Genomic DNA, 7,400 nt, shown 5'->3' with positions numbered 1-7,400 from the left:
AAACCCGGGGGAGGGGGGAATAAAAGGGGACATGAGGGGGGCTGAAAGGGGGCTTAATTAGCCCCCTCAAGAAGCTTCTTTTAAGAAGCTTCTATGCTTCCACGTGGCAGGGGGGGTTTCAACGCCACGTTGGCAACAACAGGCAGCGCTAGGAACCGGGGTTGACGGCTATAGGCGGCGGTGCTCTCAGCGAAATTCCTCCTCGTCCGCCTCTTCCTCCTCACTTCAGCTCCTCATACGGTGAGTCTGGGCAGCGTCGTCCTTCCCACCCCTCATGGAGGTAGCAACCCCTCTCTTAAATAGGGGAGGGAGGGAAATCCTCCCTCTCTTACACGACAGCACGCATGGCCCCAGCACCTACATGGGCGCCAGCGTGCTACATTCCGTCTCCTCCTTCCCCTCCAGCGCGACGTCGGCTGGGGGAGAAGGAGGGGGAAAAAAGTTTTGCTTTTATTTTATTTGATATATTACACTTATTTATTAAAGTGTTTGACATATATTTATTATTTTGTATGCGCATGGATGCACGATTTAAATATTTGTTATTGGACATTGTATTTGGACACTGTCCGACTCTTTGGACGCCCGACCGCTTTATTCTTTATTTGGACAAAAGCAAACACAAAAAAGCTCAAGTGTGCTAATTGTAAATTTGGGCTATTTTTTAGCTTGGAGATGAATAATTTGTTAAATACATGCTTTGTGGAGCGCTCACACAAGGCATGGGGGGAGATTGTACCCAATTAATCTTTTTGCTTCATGTCCTGCAAGTCTTCTCTCTTGTTTTTTGTGCAAAACTAGAGTTCTTTTGTTCTTGGGGACCTTCCGACGCTCACTACGTACGCATAGAGCATCCGATCTGTGCACCAAAAGCTATCAAGGGAAGTGGGTGGGCTGAATTCCCGACGGGTCCATCCTTCGGCAGGTTGGTCCCAAAGCAGTGGGAGGCTTCTCACAAGGATTTATTGCCGGGTTGACTTTAGGTATTGTTAAGTTAGAACTCGATTCATGCTATTTTAGGGGACTGGAATGGGACTATGCCCTACGGGCAGAGAGGTTTAGCAGCACATTCCTCTCGTTTCCCATTCTCTTTGAACCAAGTGCGGTATGGATCTACTTCAGATTGGGTATCTCTGCGTAAAGTAGGATGTCCAAAACCTGATGCTAGGATGCTATTAGGAGACATTGGCCCTAGGAACCCTGATTTTAGGTCGATCCTAGTGGGTTTGGCCGTGAACGTTCCATTGCGAGGCGGACTTGGGAAACCCTAGGTGACAAACCCCGGAACATTCCCTCTTGGGAGTGCCGGGCGGTAACGCTTAGACTCGTCTCCCGATGAACCACTAAAAGCGTGCCTTGACAGCCAATAGGTGGGCATGTTACAGCCTTTGTCTAACTATGGCTGAGGATGTAGAGTGTTCTACTTACTACATCTGTCCAAAACTAGCTAGGAAATCCCTTATCCTTTAGCATACACCTAGCCATCTCCACAGTGTCCTAGTCTTAGGGCTTATAAAAATCATTTTTCTAGGGATGATGGGGCATCATGAGTTTATTTTTCATACCATTCTCCTTTCAAAACTCTTGAGTCCCTGGAAATAGAATCTCCATCCCATTTCTCCATCATTTCTTCACTTTATTCGCTATCATAGTTTGAAAAGCATAAGTTATCATTTAAAATTTCCCAAAAGTTGATCCTTGTCACAAAGAAAATATAGCCACATCTTATTGCTATAGTTTCTTATGATAAGCATGAAATAGGAAGATTCTCTCAAGACTTGTGTAGGTATTTTACTACACAATTAGTCACTGTGCACCAACTCTAGAGGAGCCGTTGCTTGATTCTTGGTTTCTTATGGGATTTTTTTTCTCTGTTGCTTGCCCATCATGCAAGAATCACGTGGATCCTTGATTTCTATTAGAGTAGGTAAGTCAGCAACCATACCTGAATTGTGCATATTCTTCAACAGAACAATGCCAATGTGAACAAAAATATTGTAGAAAAGCTTACTTGTGTCCTCTCTAGCTATGGTGATATGTGCCTTCTATCTCCTTTTCCAACCACCTTGCTCGTGTTGTGTAGAATTTTAGCTGCTATCTTGGTGAACTTCACCTCATGGTAAAGGCCAATAATAGATGCTATTCTCAATAGATATCTTATGGTTTGAGGAACATAAAGCATGCTAGATAAGTTTATTTTCTCTCCACTTGCAATAGCGAAGGAAATAGACTTCTCCCTTTACCAAGGTATTTTGTATTATGACTAATTGTTACACTAATGGGCTCTTCTACATGCTGCATGGAATTGCAGAGAGTCTTCTTACTCACAATGTGACGGGGGGGCATCGATGTCGAACCCTCTTGTCTAGAGATACATACTTCTTCAATTGCCATAATGGTTGTCCAATCCATATCAATTGAATGATTCTTGTCCTTCTTCTTATCTTTATCATCTGTGGAGGAGGTGCCTTTGCGTTTTGTGTTGGAAAAAAGTGCAACATTAGTAATGTTACTACATTCTTGCACCTTGAGTCTTAACTCATGATCAATTAGCAAAGCACAAATATTCTTAAATGAAAACTCTTGATGTCTCACTTGAGTATTAAGCTCTATGACAATTCAATCAAATTTTATGGGGAAGATCCAAAAACACCTTTTCATGCGATTTTTATTAGAAAGTGTTGGTTTATGGTCAATTTTCGCTACTCCTCACTTGGTTGATCCTCTTTATCAATCATTTATGGATGCACGGGCCAAAGCTTTGATTGTGCATGGGATGTCCTCATCAATTGTTGCACAATTTTTGTCCACAAGGACTGCTCCATTCAACATCAATATGGGAGAATCTCAACACTGAAGATTGTGAAGTTGGAAGAAAACTTGGATAAGCTTACTATTTCCGAGTCCGACAACGTTGTGGAGAAGCTTGGTGAATTCAAACGCATCAAGCAACAACTCGAGGAGTTTGGAAGTTCCAGGTTTTTTTTTTGGAGGTTGCAAAGCCCTTCTAGAGGCATTTTGACCTTCAAGAGAAGGTAAATATTTTTAAAACCTTGTTCTTGAAGGTTAAGTAAAAAAATTTGCCCTTCCTAGAGAAAGGCATGTTTGGAACAGTGGTAACTTGTAGGCGATCCGGTTCACAAGTTACTTGGGAAATTACCTTCATCTTTTGAAGCTTTGAAGAACAATATTTTGCTTCGAGTACCTTTCCCTTCTTTCGGGGAAGCTATGGGTGTTCTACACGACAAATGTGTTACCCGCAAGCAACCCGACTTCCAAGCAAGTCTCCGGAGTCGTGGGTCAAGCCAAAGGTAGGAGGAGCTTCACCTCAAGGCGCTCCTTCCCATGGTAACCACAACAAGACAGATCGCAATCAAGTGGATTGCACATTTTACAGCCCTAGCAGTCATCCCGAAGAACGTTGTTTTATGAAACGGTGGGTTTCCAAGCAAGCAAAAGAGGAGGTACAAAGTAAATCTCAAACCTGTTCATCAGCTTCTTAATCCAACAATCGCGACAAGGACTAAGGAGGATGCTAATGCTAAAGTTGCTTATGTTGATACTTCACCCTCTATTCCTTCATACGAGCAGGGGCCCACCCCGACCGGCTGCCCCTGCCAGAAACGACAAATAGGACCCCAAGTTATTTATCCTGGGGATGGCATGGCAGGCATGCGGACCAGTGATAATGAGCAGCGGTAGCAGGATAACACGCGCGACACCATATCAATATATATACACATAGAGTGATCATCCCAACACCACATATATACCTCACAAGTTGCGCTGCTCTGATCTCTGGCGGTAGCTCTCTCAGTCATCTGCGGGCACTATCGTACTCATCAATAGATTCGAATTAAGCATGGCTGTAAGTAGTCCCTAGGTCGCCAGCATTACTTCTCTTCTTGTTGCTATCGTACAATTCCAATCATCAAAATCTAAGTGAGGCGCATCGTGCATCCAGGGTGGCAGATTCTCACAATCTTCCCGGGATATTACGCTCCAAGAGGACGGGAAGTTATTGCAGGCCTCCTGTCTGACGTCGGACGGCCAGTGGGTGGCGTCCACGCTGGACCTCAATTTCTTTCTCCAGAACTCCGACGGCACCGTGCAATTCGCGCCGCAGAGGCCCGGCAACTACCTGCTGACATCCCAAGGCGTGAGTCTCACGAGCACAACATTGCGGGGAACGGCCAAGCGACACGATCAGACCAGTGTGCCCTTCCAGCTGGATCTGGACCTCAACGTTGCAAACATTGAAGGACGGCTGCTATGGCTAGTCAATCCCGCTCAGCCATACGACTCACCTGATAACGGTAATTTCAAAACTCCCTTGGATCGTACGTTATTCCCATATACGTACGTCCTTACGTGTGTGCGTCTGAGAGAGAGACAGAGAGAGAGAGAGAGACGCGAGGGGGAGGTGTGTGATCGCGCGCACACGTGCTTACGTAGTAATGAATTGGTGCTGTAGATGAGGCCGGATTCGGTTCTTACGATGTCTCGGACGACCCAAAAATGCGTGACTATGCCGAGTCTCTGAAGCCGAACCGCCCGAAGCGAGAGGTTAATATCACACCGCCTACCAAAGATGATAAGCAAGATATACAGAACCTTGTGCGTTTGTGGGATCTTGACATCATGGACCGCAACCTAGGACAGGTCATCACTGCCCTTCTATCACCGTCGCAGTTATCGGTGCTATTGAGCAAAAGCGTGGAGTTATGTTTGCCTCTTATGTTTAACTTGAACCTGATGATCCATGTTGACTGGTGTTCTGTAGGCTACTCTAGTGGAATTTCCACGTCGCCCACGGCCTAACGAGTACACGCCTCACCGCCAAGGATGGAGAATCGACAACCAATAGAATGGCGCGTTCCCCATGAATAATCTGCAATACTATAGCCTCGCTGTACAAAATGGGGGTGCTGTGTATGCTAGCGTGTTGGTGCCCGTCCGTTACAGGGTGGGTCGAAGCCGCATACGTAATGCTTTCTTAGAAAGCATGAGCCAAGGGCGTGTGGTGACAATTGACCCACCACCCCCTGGGCAACCTCAACCTCCTCCACAGGATGACCCTCAAGCTGAAGCATTGTTCGTGCAGTCTCTAGCGTGGGTCGTGCTTGTTGGTCTTATTGTTTGTTTGTAGGCGGACCCATTTGTTGATGAGGTGTTTGTGCAACACCTACCACATGGAGTTTGCTCTTGAATAAGCATCACAAATAAGCATCATAATTGGTTTGTCTTCTTTGTATCTTGTGTGGGCATGCAAACTTTTCAACACGTATGTGTTTAATTTAGTATTGAAAAATATCAAGACTAATCACATGTACTCTACCACGTGATGCAACAAAAGTACTCCAATTTACAATCATTGTAAGGATGATGCATGCAAACTATAGTCAACCTTAAACTTCTATAGTATTACTCACATTTCAACTCCTCAATTTCCAATCATTCATATGTGTTATGATATCTCTCAATGAACAATGATTGTTTTGAAGCTCACTATGAGTCTTCCAATTTCACATGATCACAAAAATAGCATCCAAGCAACAATACTGGTAGTACACAACCTTTTGAATATTGGGGTCTTTTTATTTTGTGATTTGCATAAGTGATTCATGCTCTTTGTATTGTGCAGTTTTTGGAATTATTTTCATTCAATCATTGACTTTTAACTTCAAAGTCATGCAAGCATCTTTTCATTTGAGATCAATAATGATGGCTTTTTCCATTAAAAAGGTTTCAATAACAAGGAATTAGCAAATGCTAACATTGCCACAATGGCATAGTGGATGCAGCAGCAACATACACATTACTTTTTGCATCTTTGTGCATGTACATTGCGTATGAATCATGATATGGGCTCATTTGGGGTTCCAAATTGTATATTTTCCCTCAAGGCATGAGTCTAGATGCAAAAACTAGAGTAGCAATAATCTACAGTTTTCATGCATATGTGGGCTTGGAAAAGGTAGATATGGAGATTAAAACTCTTTCCCATGCTCAAATACTCATTGGATCCATGAATACAAGATAAGTTACTCTCACTTTCTCCCTTATCTTTGCAAATTATATTCTTGCACTTGATTAATGCATCATTAGTATGTGATTAGCTATCATCATGTCAATATCTGCTTGTGTGTGCAATTGAGTGGTGTAGTGCAATTGTTTGTGCATTCTCTTCCTAATTAGTGTCATTCCACCTCGCTCTAATCCTGCACTACTCACACATATCTTCATGTATGCGATTTCTCTATCTCCTAGCTAGGTCACTACCTCTCCGGCTGCCTTACAATTTTGTTGGTTTGGATGTGCTAAAGGAGCAACCTAAGTTGAAGCTGTATTTTTCCTCAACATTCGGTGTCATTGTTGGGGACAAGCAACCTAAGCTAGAGGAGTTTGTACTTAAGAATCGAGAGTTTAATGTTAGAAATGTGTTTAGGAAGAGAATTTGATGATTACAATTGTAAATTTTGTTCTAGAATGTTGTTTTTTTCCTAGTTAGAGGCTTCCTATTCACTCTTTTGTAATAAAATTACATGTATTTTATGAGATTAGAGTGATTAATCAATGTACAATTAGTAAAATAATAATAATCATTTAGTTACTCACTGATTGTCAATTGAGTTTGGTACTATATATAAGTAGATGTGCATTTGGAAGTGAGTTTGATATGTTCATCTTTTAAATTCCTAAAATATTGTGTTAATCTTGTGGTTCTTAAAATTTGGAATGTTCCTAGTGAAGTGGTTTGGAGAAAGAAATTAGTGATTCTCTCACATGTAAGCTTAAGTTAAGTTTAAGCAACTTGAAATCATTAATTTTGTGCAAGTCCAAATGCCTTTATTCTCTATTATATTTTGCAATTGATCATTTGCATGTCAAAATTCAGTTGAATTGTTTTGGGATGATATAAATTTTTTATGCAATCATTAAAAAATATTACTTGGGTATAGATGCGAGCTTATGCCGAATGATTATGTGATTGGGGGCCTAAAATTGATTTCATAGAATTGATAAGTTTTCAAAAAAATTGTGCTAATGATTTGGTTTATTTTTTAGAAATGTTCAATAATTATTTGCTAACTAACTATAAAAATTTCTAATAAATTGACAAACATGTGTAGAATTTCAGTGTGATTCTAGGTGAGTGGAAGTCTCAAACTGCTTCACACGTACTTGTGAACTCTCAATTTTTTTTGATTAATTCTAGTCATATGTGGATTTTTTTTGCATTTAAAAACAATGGGCATATTACAAGAAAAGAAAACATACACACATACCCATGAACACACGCGCACATCCACCTTTCCATAATCACCCTTGTTTTTTCCTTATTTCTTTGTTTTTCTTTACCATGTCTCTACTTGATTAACTCTCTCACTCTCTCTCTC

General features: G+C 41.8%; 1 pseudogene across 1 annotated transcript; it reads left to right on the top strand.

Moving 5' to 3' along the window:
- The first annotated feature begins 3,511 nt into the window (after positions 1-3,511).
- LOC148040750 (uncharacterized) lies at positions 3,512-5,562 on the top strand (annotated as a pseudogene). The gene is made up of 4 exons (XR_015688709.1): positions 3,512-3,868; positions 3,965-4,316; positions 4,475-4,662; positions 4,784-5,562. The product of XR_015688709.1 is annotated as an uncharacterized LOC148040750 (transcript).
- Positions 5,563-7,400: the final 1,838 nt, after the last annotated feature.

This window comes from Lygodium microphyllum, chromosome 2 (assembly GCF_053477565.2).
Source record: "Lygodium microphyllum isolate KBCC chromosome 2, Lygodium_microphyllum_v1.1.10, whole genome shotgun sequence".
Lineage (NCBI taxonomy): Eukaryota > Viridiplantae > Streptophyta > Polypodiopsida > Schizaeales > Lygodiaceae > Lygodium > Lygodium microphyllum.
This window is presented reverse-complemented; position numbering and strand designations above follow the sequence as displayed.